The sequence below is a fragment of the Haematobia irritans genome, chromosome 2, assembly GCF_050003625.1.
Source record: "Haematobia irritans isolate KBUSLIRL chromosome 2, ASM5000362v1, whole genome shotgun sequence".
Taxonomy (NCBI): domain Eukaryota; kingdom Metazoa; phylum Arthropoda; class Insecta; order Diptera; family Muscidae; genus Haematobia; species Haematobia irritans.
The window spans coordinates 127,281,323-127,295,015 of record NC_134398.1 but is presented as its reverse complement, the minus strand read 5'-3'; the positions used below and the strand labels follow the sequence as shown (position 1 = coordinate 127,295,015).

The 13,693-nt window shown below is 34.6% G+C and overlaps 1 protein-coding gene across 1 annotated transcript in view; it reads right to left on the bottom strand.

Moving 5' to 3' along the window:
* LOC142226223 (putative G-protein coupled receptor CG31760) overlaps nucleotides 1-13,693 on the bottom strand; it is a 289,440-nt gene that overhangs the window by 229,647 nt on the left and 46,100 nt on the right. Inside the window, exon 2 of the mRNA XM_075296111.1 lies at nucleotides 8,003-8,518. The gene's annotated coding sequence lies outside the window, so the exon portion shown is untranslated. The remainder of the gene's footprint in view (nucleotides 1-8,002; nucleotides 8,519-13,693) is intronic.

Genomic DNA, 13,693 nt, shown 5'->3' with positions numbered 1-13,693 from the left:
AACAAAAACAAAAAATATAAATGAAACTGATTTTAATTTACTATATTTATTGTACATTTGAATAATGATCAAATAAACGATTTTTAAATTGCATTGTGTTGCTTGTCAGTTGAATGTCATGAGGTAATATATTCCAGAGGCGTACTGCTTTTAAGTAGAAATGCCAATCTGAAACATGACTTTGACACCGAATTGGAACAATAGTTTTTCCTCTGTTAGACCTATCATATAAATAATAGCAAACTGTATCCTATCATATAAATAAAAAGGCTCGTGTGAATAAATTATCCGATGGAGAAACAACATAAGCCTAAAATCAATTATGTTATTGAATGCCAAATTAAGCTTACGTTTGCATGCAGCATCACAGCTAGCAAAAAGCTCACAACCATACAATATAACAGGCATCAAGTAACTTTTTGCCAAAAGTACCCTTTTGACCGGACAACCGGAATTCTCTTTTCAATCTAACCTATAGAACAATTTGAGTTTGAATTTTAAATTTTAATTTGTATTTAACACGTTTATATTACAAGAAGAAAGCACACGGAAAAAATTAATAAATTATGATTTGTGTCCTAATATCAAGTACACTAAACTTAAGTATAAAAGTGAATTCCATCTTGAATGTATACTTAGTGCAGTTGTCCATTTATTTGGCTTGGAATCGTTACCAAAATACTTAGTACAAATACAAGCTTGTTTTTTCAGTGTAGTAAATGTATCGCCTAATGTGAAAAACTCCTAAATATGGGGGGAAAAGCTCCAACTTGGCATCATTGTAGTTACTCGATGTTGTTTCTTTACGTACTGTACTTCCCGACGCTTTATGATGGGTATTAGAATTTTCTATCTTACTTAATTTAACATAATCTAGTTTAATAAAGTTTTGCTAAACTAAAAGATTTGCTAATTTCGTTTAATATTTTTTTCTCTGTTTGCTAAGACAACGAGTTCATTATTGTTAAGTGAACCAAAGATGCCAATCATTAAGTGCCACAGCGTTGACTCTGCGGGAAAAACTTAAACTTCTTATTACAGGATGGTTCTTCTTGTCTTATCTCTTTGATCATACAGCTAAAACTGACAAATAAATGAGGTTAACTTTTCGAATGAAGTTGTACATATATTCGCAAAATAAATTAAAACTTAATAGAGAAGAAGTTATTCTTTATCTTTCAACTTCAGATTTTAAATATTAATTTAAAACTGTGCATAAAGTTTTTCAATTTAAAATTCATTGTTGAGAAGTTCTGTATAATTCATTTTGAATTTTTAATATGGTATTTATTACATTGTTAATTACACAATCTCATTATACAATTAAATAAGGATACTCTAGCACTCAAAGGAATGAAAGGATATACATTCGCTTACTCACTCACCCACACATATAAGCAAGTACATACTGCAAATCAATGAAATGTTCTTGTAGAATGAAGTACTATGGAGTTCTTATGCTCCATAATTCTCTCCGTACTAACCCCCCCCCCCCCTCCCTAATACACTTAAAGTATTCCATAACAATATAGAAACTGTTTAAGGACAAAGTAATTGATGTTTGGCTTGAATGCAAAATATTTTAAAAGACCATAATAAATTGAATTTTCTGCTAATAATGTTATCTTCACCAAACATTTAAATAAAACAAAAACTTTACTTCTCCTGTTCTTGCCGTCAGAATTATATTAAGGATATTTTTATCCTCACATCTTGAGGCATTTAATTTGAATTACACTCATCGCAAAAGTAAAGAGCCATAATAGGCTATTAATAGTAAAAGATATATTATTGATTGTTTGAAGTAATTTTGTATCAATTAAGGGGGTTGTCTTTTGATTATCCACTCCAATTAAACTAATAAGCGAATATAAAGAAAGCTGGATGCATTTAAGAAACTATTCCGCAATCGAAGAATAAGCTTATGTGAATTTAAAAATGTGGACCTTATTATAAGGATTTTGGTAGTGATTCCAATCCAAAGATGCGACTTTTTTAAAATAGAGATATTTTTAAAAGAGGGATCCAGCTTCAAATCTAGCCTATATACAATCAAAATTAGAATAGAGATCCCATGTATCGAATTTTTATACTCTTTTGTGATATATTAACAAAGCGTTTCCATAAGCGTAGGAAGGCCTCTGGGGAGGGGGCTTAGACCCCCCCAGAAAAATTTTAGCCCCCACAGAATTTGAAACTCTATTTATGATTTTCCATTTTTCAATAAATGTCAATAGTTTTTTTTTAATTTTTATAAAAATTAAACAAGTATATACAATTGCACAAAGTTCCGCTAAAGACTTTCATGAACAATCGAATTACTTGGGTTGTGGTAGCAGTTGCCGATGGCAATGTTTGAAGTCAGATATTTATGAAATAAAGCTATGGTTGAACTTATGATTGATTTAGTTTAGTCAATTTAATTAAAAAAATAGTAATTGATATTAAAACTATTCTTTCATAAATTAATATCTTAATAATGCTGCGAAAAAGCGTCGCCAAAAAAGTAGTGAAAATGTTCTTTTTGGGTCTAGAAGTGGTGCAAAATTGGCGGAGAAGCAATGAATGTAATATGAGCTTGTCATAGGACAAATGTCCACCGTTTCAACAGCCGTTGCAATGAATTTGCATCACTTTTTAAGGTGTGATCTGAATTCAGTGTTTTGAATGTGAATTAAAAATTTTTTTGATATTTTCCTAAATAAATAATTTTTATATTGTTTTTATGATTTTTAATGCATTCTGACGCTTTTTTGAAACGTTTTTCTCGAACAATTTCCAAAATTATCGATTTTTCTATAATGGATTTAGCAGTTTTGTGGCAAAATTTGAATAATTTGTACCAATTTATTTATTCTTACTCTTTTTTTAAACTATTTGAAAAAAAAGAAAACAAAAAATTAAACATTAAAATATGAAAAAAAAATCAAGTATAAAACTTCCTGTGTAGTTAAAATAATTGAGGACATTTTTGGAAGTTCTTTTAAAGTTGTGCCTTTAGAACAACTCACAATTTTTTTGCTGGGAAAAGTGTGGAACTACTTTTAGTTGCTTTATTATAAATTAATTGTCGAGTTATTTTGATGTCTAATTTTTTATTCAATTTTATGAAATAAAACATTAATTAGCTAGGGGCGCTATGGCCCCCCCTAGGAAAATTGTCTAGCTACGCTAATGTCTAGGACGCATATTGAAGGAGATATGGCCAATTTAAGTTTTTCATATGAAAAATTTGATTTTTCGAGAATTTGCATCAAAATTTTGAATTTTGGGGGGTGGTCAGGAATTAACCTTCTTTTCGCTCTAGGACGCATATTTAAGGAGATATGGTCAATTTAAGTTTTTCATATGAAAAATTTGATTTTTCGAGGATTTTCATCAAAATTTTGATTTTTTGGGGGTGGTCACGAATTAACCTTCTTTTCGCTCTAGGACGCATATTTAAGGAGATATGGCCAATTTAAGTTTTTCATATGAAAAATTTGATTTTTCGAGGATTTTCATCAAAATTTTGAATTTTGGGGGGTGGTCACGAATTAACCTTCTTTTCGCTCTAGGACGCATATTTAAGGAGATATGGCCAATTTAAGTTTTTCATATTAAAAATTTGATTTTTCGAGGATTTTCATCAAAATTTTGAATTTTGGGGGGTGGTCACGAATTAACCTTCTTTTCGCTCTAGGACGCATATTTAAGGAGATATGGCCAATTGTCGAACTATGTGGACCAAGAAGATTAAGGATCTTGATGAATTAAGTCATGGAAAAGAAAACGCCAGATAGCAATCTATACACGCCTCAATATACATACACTCAAACAAGTTTTCTAGGACCAAAAAAGTTTGACCTTCCTTAAGGACTGGCTTTAAATCTAGGATATTAAAAGGATGCAAGAGGATGGAATATGTTATATGTTCAGATAAGTTAAAAATAAAGCGCTTTCCGTCTGATGCAAAAGAACATTACTGGTAAGGACCTCAGAATATTGCTGGTAATGACCTGGTAAAGACAAAGTCTCCGTTAAACAAAGAGGGAGAGCCTCCTGGTATGGGGATGGTGGTAAACTTGGCCGCCATTTGTATTTTATTTTAATAAATGCGGTAGTATAGGTATATAATTTATCTGAATGGACAGTTTTCTTTGTTGGGAATTAAGGAATAAATGAAATAAATTTTATAGCAATTGGACTCAACTGACATTTTTTGTAAGCAAATAAAACAAACTCGTAAGTGGTAAACATGCACTCAGTTTTGCTCCCCACTGTAGGTCTAGCCACTGCCGTGTACAGCCAATACACAATATTCGGTTTTAGCCTCCACCGTTTTGCACGAGTACAATATTACCGTGACTTTTCTTGTCCTTTCCTCAATATTGAGCTTAAAATTCTATATTGATCTTTAATATTCAGCCGCCTATCCAATATAACACCGAGATTGTTTGCACACGCACACAATTTCAATACCTCCTAGGCTTAGTTTAGGTTAGGTATAGTGGCAGCCGGATATTTCAGGCTCACTTAGACTATTCAGTTCATTGTGATACCACAGTGGTGAACTTCTTTCTTATCACTGAGTGCTGCCTGATTCCAAGTTAAGCTCAATGAAAAGGAACCTCTTTTTTATAGTCGAGTCCGAACGGCGGCTCACATTGCAGTGAAATCACTGAATGAACTATGAAACTCGCAGAAATGTCAGCAGCATTGCTGAGAGGGGATAATCCATCGTTGGTGTTCAGCAGAAGCAGGGATTGAACCCATGATGCTTTGTATGCAACTCGGAGAACTAAAAAGGTGGGCTTAACCAGCGATGTAATATGTAAGAAAAGTCCTTCTTTGTAGGACAGATTTTTTTTTTTCAAGAGAATCAACAAAACTATCTTTAAACTGGATCATAATTTCATTACAAAATCAAAATTTAATATAAATTGCAATAAATGTTGATAAAAGTTTTTAATGGTTATGTACAAGCATTTAGTATTAATAATATCATCCAAAACTACTGAAGAAAAAAGTGTATTCAATTTATAATAATCCATTTTTCGAAAATCATAAACTTTTTCTTCATTAATCAAAGATTTCTTAAGATCTGTTAGTGGCGAGCAGCGTTGCCAGAATCGTTTCACCAAAAACCGCTAGATTTGCGTAAAAAAAGCTCAAAAATTCTAAAAAAAATAGCTAGAAAAAATTTTTTTGTATCAAAAGTTAAATTTTTGATTGAAATTTAGGAACCTTAAAGGCTTTATTTCACTTAAAATGCATATTATTTTAATTGTATTCATTTTAATTCTACTTCTGTGAGACTATAACAATATTTAAATCATATTAGCTCTGTTTGCGTACTCGATACCTTTTGATTACTATCACAAATTTTTACTGGTAGTCCTTCGTTTACATTTCACAGTAAAAACATTTTTCCCAGTAAAAACTTGCAATTGTCATCAACAAATCCAATTGCACTAGAATTAGAAAATATAAATATCTTTCGTTTTAATTTGTTTAAAACCGCTGAATTAATGATAAATTCGTAAACGTGTACACTTCTACTAATTTTACCCAAGAGAATAAAACCCATTCTTACTATCTTGCAAGTTTATACTGAATAACTTTTATTGGAAAATTACCTAAACAAACCTATTTTCGTAAAAGTAAATCCATTCCATTAACCCTCTAATGCCCCAATTTTTTCTTACATACACTGAAAAAAAAGCCTGTCCGGTTCCAAAGATTTTGTAAACTAATGATTTTGGTATTGATTCCGAATTGGTATTTATTCGTTTTTCAGCTTTTTCTTCATGAGCTTTAAAAACGCGCTAAAGACAATTTAAATTTCCAAATTCAGACTCGACTTCAAGTAGAAATTATTCTATGAACGTATAAAATAAAGTGTTGAAAAACATCTTCTATTTTTGAAAGCGTTTTTGGTTTGTGGTCAATATACAAAAACTCCACAAATTTAAATACTTTTTCTTTAATTTTAAGAATTTTTTAGAATTGACCCTAGCCTTCTTTCATGTAAAGATACCCATTTCTAAGTTGAATCACTTAACTATAAGGACAAAAACACTTTATCGGCTTTTGGACAAGGAAACAAGCTTATATAAGAGAAATTCACAAATGCTGTTATAACCAAAATTCGCGTTCATATTTTAAGGACAGCGTACAAAGCAATTCATATCTACTATTTGAATTTAGTATAGTATCATAATAAATTTAGAATATTATAATACCATAAAAAGGATAAACGAGTCAAATACTAATATTCTAAATCCAATGTTTCAATTGACCTTTGAAATATGTGGAAACCCTTATTCTGGCAGCAAGGCTTAGATAGAAAACGTCGTTTTATCTATATTTCAATAGAAACATGTCGACAATAAAAAAAGCCAAAAATAGCTATAACGGTCACGGAAAAAAGCCAAAAAAAAGCAAAAAGCTAAATTCTTTTTTTTTTCGCTAAACGACTTCAAAAAAAAAAGCAACGCTGGTGACGAGATAAAATCCGGAAAGATGGATGGTGTTTATTTTCAGGAAATGTAATAGAATCACATGAAGTAATACAATAATAATACAATAGGCTGATTTACAAAGACCAAGTCCAATAATTTCTTTAGAAAGTTAAAAACATTATTTACCTGAAATAAGCTATAATCAAGCAAGGGTTGAATTATTATCGCTAGAAGAAATAGGATTGAAGGCATTAGTATCACCACTTTTATCGTTTCTTTTTCCAAAGAAGAGGTGATAGAACTCCTCTGTTCATATACCTTTGCATGTATGCTTACCCAAGAGTGTCTAAAATACGTCTCTTCGTTAGAAGTTCGTCCATCAGTATACTGAGACTGTTGATGATGAAAATTCATAGTTGACAATGTATTTACTATTGCGCTCGGATGTGAGTTATTGGGTGCCTCTTCTAGATGTCTAGAAAAACTGCAATCCATTAACAGATAGGGAGCTTTCAATAAAGCTGACTAGTTCATTCATGCGTTCTCTGTAGACCTGCCCTTTGAGTTAGCATGTCTCGAGATCAATCTTGTATCGATGCTACACACAGAAAAGAAATATCATCACCTTCTAGACAAAATGCTTTGGATGGTGATCATGGAAAATTTTTGCCACAAAAATGGTTGTCAAAATCAGATACATATTGTCCGGGAAAACAACATGGTTTCAAAGAACATGTTCACCGTCCCAAAATAACATTTTACTCTGGTGGGATCTGAAACCAATGCTTTTGGTAAGGACATACTCAAAGTCATTTGTCCTAACCACATAGTAAAGTATACATACGAAGGTACACAAAGTCCACTGACGTATGAGAATGAAGCAAGCTCCTAAATATTTGCCGATGCTTTTTAATAGATAGAGAGAGAGAGGACATTGTAAATTAATTTTAAATGTAGGTGTATATCGAATGGACCAACTTGTCATCCTTGTCAGAATTTCTATTGAAGTATTGATGGTGCGTGCGTTAATAAACAATAGTTCTACTTTAAAGTTGAGTCTTTTACTCGTCTTCAAATATCCTCACTACGACATCCCACTACATCTCATAGTAGACATAGACTTGGGGAGGTATCAAATATCAATATGAAGCCATTAGATGACAATGGACCATGAACACCTTCATAGTGTCCTCAGTGAAATCCCAGTCAATGTTGTTTCAATTCACTAAGTGAAGAGACAAAAAACAAAATCAATTGAATTGTCTTGTCTTGTAGTTGATTACACTCCCCTATCGTTTAGTCTGACTTACGGCCTCCTCTATTCAAGATACCTTCATAAGGTTATAGCACATTTCAAAGACGACGTTACATACACACAAACCACCCACATAGCCAGTTCCATAGTAAATGTTTAACAAATCTAATTAGTATTGTGCAAAAGGATCAAACAAGGACATTGAGCCTTTGTATTCTCCGACGACAGTAAAACATTTTACCTGTGTGCGTAATGCCAACGTTGGCTTTGTGTGTTTGTGTGTGTGTGAAGTTTATTGACTTACCTTTTCTTTGAAATCAATTCATCTTCAGCATCATCGACATCGCAACCATTCGCAGTAACACCTTTCGCATTCAATATAAATTCGCTTGTGGCTTCTCTTCCTCTACGATAAGAGAGAATGTTGTGAGTTGTAAGGATTCTTTTAAAATCCTCCTTTAAGGTGGCGAGACAATTCGCACCATATTCATTTCCGACCAGATTGCCAGAGATTTGTGTTTGTGTTGCGTTTCACGTTGGCTGTGTGTGTATATGGGGCCTTTGTGTGTTTTGGCTCTTGCGACTTGCGGCGAATCTCGTTGACTACATTCAAATTAACAAAATTATATTTTCACCCTTAGCTCTTTGAACGTGTTCACATGGCAAATTTAGGCTAAGTCGATATTACTTCTAATAAATTGCATATACCCCACGTCACACTTTTCGCTTCGAATATGGTATTTCGTTCGTATTCGCGTTTTAGTCACAATTGATTATCATTTACAAACACATGGACTGGATTAATTTACTTCGCATTCACCTAAAATGAGAATTGATTATATTCAACATTAATTGCCATATATGTTATTAGTTTCTGCAGCTTATCAAAATTAATTAAATTATGTACGTGTAAAGACATTCGCTACTGCCTTAGGGCTTCGAAATTTTAAAAGAAAAAACAGGCATTATTTCTTATTTCTCAAATGAGTTTATGCACAGAGTTTATTATCAGCTTATATACCTCAACGTCTTTTGTATATTTGCTTTGTCAAAGTTTAGTAAAGAATATCTTTGCCGATAGCCATATACAGAAAAGAATTGTGAAAAAGTTATTAAATCCTTAATAATAACTTTTTCATCCCCAGACATAAGTTTATTTGGAAGTGAACTACTTTTCACTACCATCAGTTTGATTTCATACAAATTAATCGTATTTATCAGAGCAAATCCCTAAACAATGAATGGTTTATATCTACACGTGGAGCTTATCCCCATTTGCAGTGATGTGGGATGCCGGCTTAAAAAGTCTGTCGAATGTGACCCCGAATGTTTTGGGGTAGTTTTTAGTTGGAATTGTTACGCCATCCAACTGGAAAAATATAACCAAAATATTTTCAAAAAGAAAGTTGAAACCGTAATCAATTAAAAATATTATCTTTTAAATAAAATTAAAAAACGTCAATGCAGAAAATTATTGAAAATTTTATAATATTAATTATCCTAATTATTTTAATAATAAATCCAATTAAAAATATAATTGAAATGGATTAATATAGAGTCAAATCTAAAAATAAATCCAATTATAATTGTAATAGGACATTTCGTAAGAAAACTTATAACATTACAAGAAAATTATTTCCTATAAAGGAAAAATAATTAGAAATAAACATACAATAACGCAATAAATAATTGATTAATTGTACCAATGAAAAAATTGATTAAAATCCAGAAAAAAACGGCGCCAAAAAGAAGTGAAAATGTTTTTTTTTTGATCCGGAAATGGTGTGAAATTGGTGCGGAATCGATGAATTTAACATGGGCTTAAAGGGTGATACGGTCAAAATTTGGTCAAGGGAAAATGCGTGTAAATCGGTGAAATAGTTTATTTAAAAAATCAAATTAAATTTCTTTTTCAAGTTCAATTAGTATAAAATTGAGGAAAAATATTCAGTTAGGCTTTCGCTTTTCCAAATCCGAATTGCCGGACCTCACGCTTGACACCTGCCATCAGATTTTGTACAGCCACCTTGTCCACCTTCTTCGCCGCAGAAAGCCAGTTTGCCTTGAACTGCTGCTCGTCCTTAGCAGTTTTTTTGGTCTTCTTTAGGTTTCGCTTGACAATAGCCCAGTATTTCTCAATTGGGCGGAGCTCTGGCGTGTTGGGAGGGTTCTTGTCCTTGGAAACCACCTGCACGTTGTTGGCGGCGTACCACTCCATGGCCTTTTTACCGTAATGGCAAGATGCCAAATCCGGCCAAAACAGTACGGAACAACCGTATTTCTTCAGGAAAGGCAGCAGACGTTTATTCAAACACTCTTTCACGTAAATTTCTTGGTTGACAGTCCCGGAAGCTATGAAAATCCTGCTTTTCAAGCCAAAGGCACAGATGGCTTGCCAAACCAGATATTTCTTTGCGAACTTTGACAGTTTCATGTGCTTGAAAATATCTGCTACCTTTCCCCTTCCTTTTGCCGTATAAAACTCCTGTCCCGGAAGCTGCTTGTAGTCGGCTTTGACGTAGGTTTCGTCGTCCATTGCCACGCAGTCAAACTTCGTCAGCATCGTCGTGTACAGTCTCCGGGATCGCGCTTTGGCCGTAGTATTTTGTTTATCATCGCGATTTGGAGTCACTACCTTCTTGTAAGTCGGTCCTGCTCATTTTTTGGCTCGATGCACGGTTGTAGACGATACACCCAGCTTATTTGCGGCATCTCGGAGAGAGAGGTTAGGGTTTCGCTTGAAACTACCGGCAACTCTCTTTGTCGTCTCAGCGGCTTCCGGTTTTCGATTTCCCCCCGATATAGACTTCCTGGCTGTCGACAAACGTTCCCCAAACACTTTAATTACATTTGTAACGGTTGATTTGGCAACTTTTAGCAATTTTGCCAGCTTTGCGTGCGAGTAGCTCGGATTTTCGCGATGCGCGAGCAAAGTTTTGATACGCTGCTCTTCTTGCTTGGACGGCATTTTGACAACTGAAGAGTGAATTCCAAAATCAAAATAGGAGCAAAATTCTCCACACACACACCTTCAAAATGAGGGGTGTTCAGGTTTTTTAAATGCAAAATTGAAAGAAATACGTCAAGTTTATATTGACCAAATTTTGACCGTATCACCCTTTATCATAGGACAGATGTCCGCCATTTCAACATCCGTTACACTGAGTTCGCATCACTTCTTAAATTGTGCTCCGATTACAGTATTTTGGACGTGATTTTTTATACATTCTAACGCTTATCCTGAAAGTTTGACCTCAAATACTTTTTTGATAGATTGTACCATTTTAGTAAAAATTAAAGTAAAAAAAATATAGTATACAAAATTGAATCAAAAGAACCTCATGGGAAGTTAAAAAACCAAATCTTTGGAAGTCCATTTTCCTGAAGTGCTTTTAAAGTTGTGCCTTCCAATTTTCTTTTGCTGGGACCCTAAACCACATAGTGGTCAGGATAACTTTGATCTAACAAAAAATGTTAATACAGAAATATTGATTTTAGACCCCCTGAAATATATACAGATAGACTTAGGATCACCTCCTGAGTCAATCAAGCTCTTGGGAGTCTGACCGACCATGTATTTGTTGTTCGCAGGATTTCGATCGCAATTATTAACCGAATTGGATGAAATTTTGTAAAGGGTGGTTCAAATTTCAAGGGCCGATGTTGATTTTGAATAAAACACAAACTATTTAGGAAATTATTGTAATTTTATTTTATTATGATATATTGGTATTACTCAATTATGTATGGAACAAAATATCGGCCAAATGCGCGCCGCGACCTCGGTGCCACACCTTCATCCGATGGTCCAAATTTTCGATGACGCATAATGGAGGTTCTATGCCGTTAATGTGCCGAATTATCTCATCCTTTAGCTCTTGAATTGTTGCTGGCTTATCGACGTTCACCTTTTCTTTCAAATAACCCCAAAGAAAAAAGTCCAACGGCGTCAAATCACATGATCTTGGCGGCCAATTGACATCGCCATTACGTGAGATAACACGGCCATTGAATTTGTTGCGCAAAAGAGCCATTGCTTCGTTAGCTGTGTGGCAAGTGGTACCGTCCTGCTGAAACCACATATCGTCCACATCCATATCTTCCAATTCGGGCCATAAAAAGTTCGTTATCATCTCACGATAGCGAACACTATTCACAGTAACTGCCTGACCGGCCCCATTTTGGAAAAAATACGGACCGATGATTCCGCCAGCCCATAAACCGCACCAAACAGTCACTCTTTGTGGGTGCATTGGTTTTTCGACAATCACTCTTGGATTCTCACAATGTGCCTCATCACTGAAGATAATTTTCTTCGAAAATTGATCATCCACTGTCCACATGCCATTTTTTGGAACCATTTAACACGTTGTTGGATTGTGTATCTCTCCATGGTTCAAATTGAATAAGTCTGAAATAGCGAACGGTCAAATAAAATTCGGAAAAAATTGGCGTTTAGGTGTGGTTCACATTCAACATAGGCCCTTACAATTTAACCACCCTTTACATGGTGTCTTTTTGTTGGCACAAGGACGAATGCTATTGAATTTGAATCAAATTTACATATTGCCCCAATGTATACGTATCGACCGATTTCAACAATTATACGACTATAATTGCGCTTGTATACTAACCGATCATTTTCAAGGTCAGCACAAATTCTCTTCAAGCGAAGTTTCATCGAAATCTAAAAATATGTATCGCCCGATTTTCCAAAATCTTCCCATAATATCCTTATTTATTAATCCACAAGGTTACTCATGGTAATATCAGCCAAACCTGCAAAATATCATACCAAATCGGTTCAGATTTAGATATAGCTCCCATATATATTTATCGCCCAATTTTCCCAACTTTGGGATTTATTAATCAATAATACATTCAGACTAACAAATAGCTCTACCATAAATATATTGCCCGATTTTCAAAAATTTGCCTACATTACCCAAACTAATTGAGCGATTTCCTCTTTTTGGTGACATACTAACTCTGTAGATGTAAGATCAAGTATTACCCCTAATATCAGGAATTTCTGTTCAGATTAAGATTTATTATGTTCAGATTTATGTCCCAAAACTATATCAATGATACCACATGAATGCTTATGTCTACTAATTCATGCCGTCTTGGTCCATCCACTTCAACCAAACGGCCAACCTTCCAATCAGCTGTTGGAAGATCTGGATTGCATCGTTTCAGTCTATTTAAAATAGATTCAGGGTCAGAAGGGTTTGCAGGTATCCACGCATATGCTCTAGGTCTAGCCGGTATGACTTTCTTCTCGACTAACTCTAGAGCAGCTCCTTCCCAAACTTCACCAATTAGTATCAGAACAGCTTTAAAACATTCTATAGACCTCTGGTCCTCAAATGCGACTAGCTTAAATCGTCCTTGATACCAACCAGCCTCTTGGTGTCGAGGATCTGGGCCGGGAAACTTTTCCAGCACCTGTGAGTAGACGACAGACAGAGCATTCTCCCCCATTTTTGCTTTGGAACCATACCGTCCAATGCTCCTTTATTAATGATAGCCATCACAAGGCTGTCTTTAGCAACTGAGGCAAACGATCTTTGATCCCTTTTGGAGGATGGCAGCTCATCCGGCGATCGTTCCCTTTTTCCAGTCTCAAGAATTCCTTGAGCCCATTTTAAGGAATCGCTTTGTTTAGCCGACAGCGTGCTTGGGCCGACTGATCCTAACTTCTTTAGGATAAACAAAGCATTTCTGCGTTCCTTGAATCTCTTTCGTGAGGGATTACCTCCTTTTGATGTCGTTACCTTAGAAAAAGTTCGACTTGTCATAGTGTCGCCACCTGTTGACCCGTCTACAGGTCGACTAATTGGGCCTAACTCTTGGTCATTGCCCAGATTTATAACTCCAGTCGATACCCGTCCACTGGGCCCTGAAGTTAGCAACCCAGTGGATGACTTGGAATTTCGCTGCATGGTGGCTTAATATCCCACCACACTTGAAATTCTTAGTAGGTACCTATTAC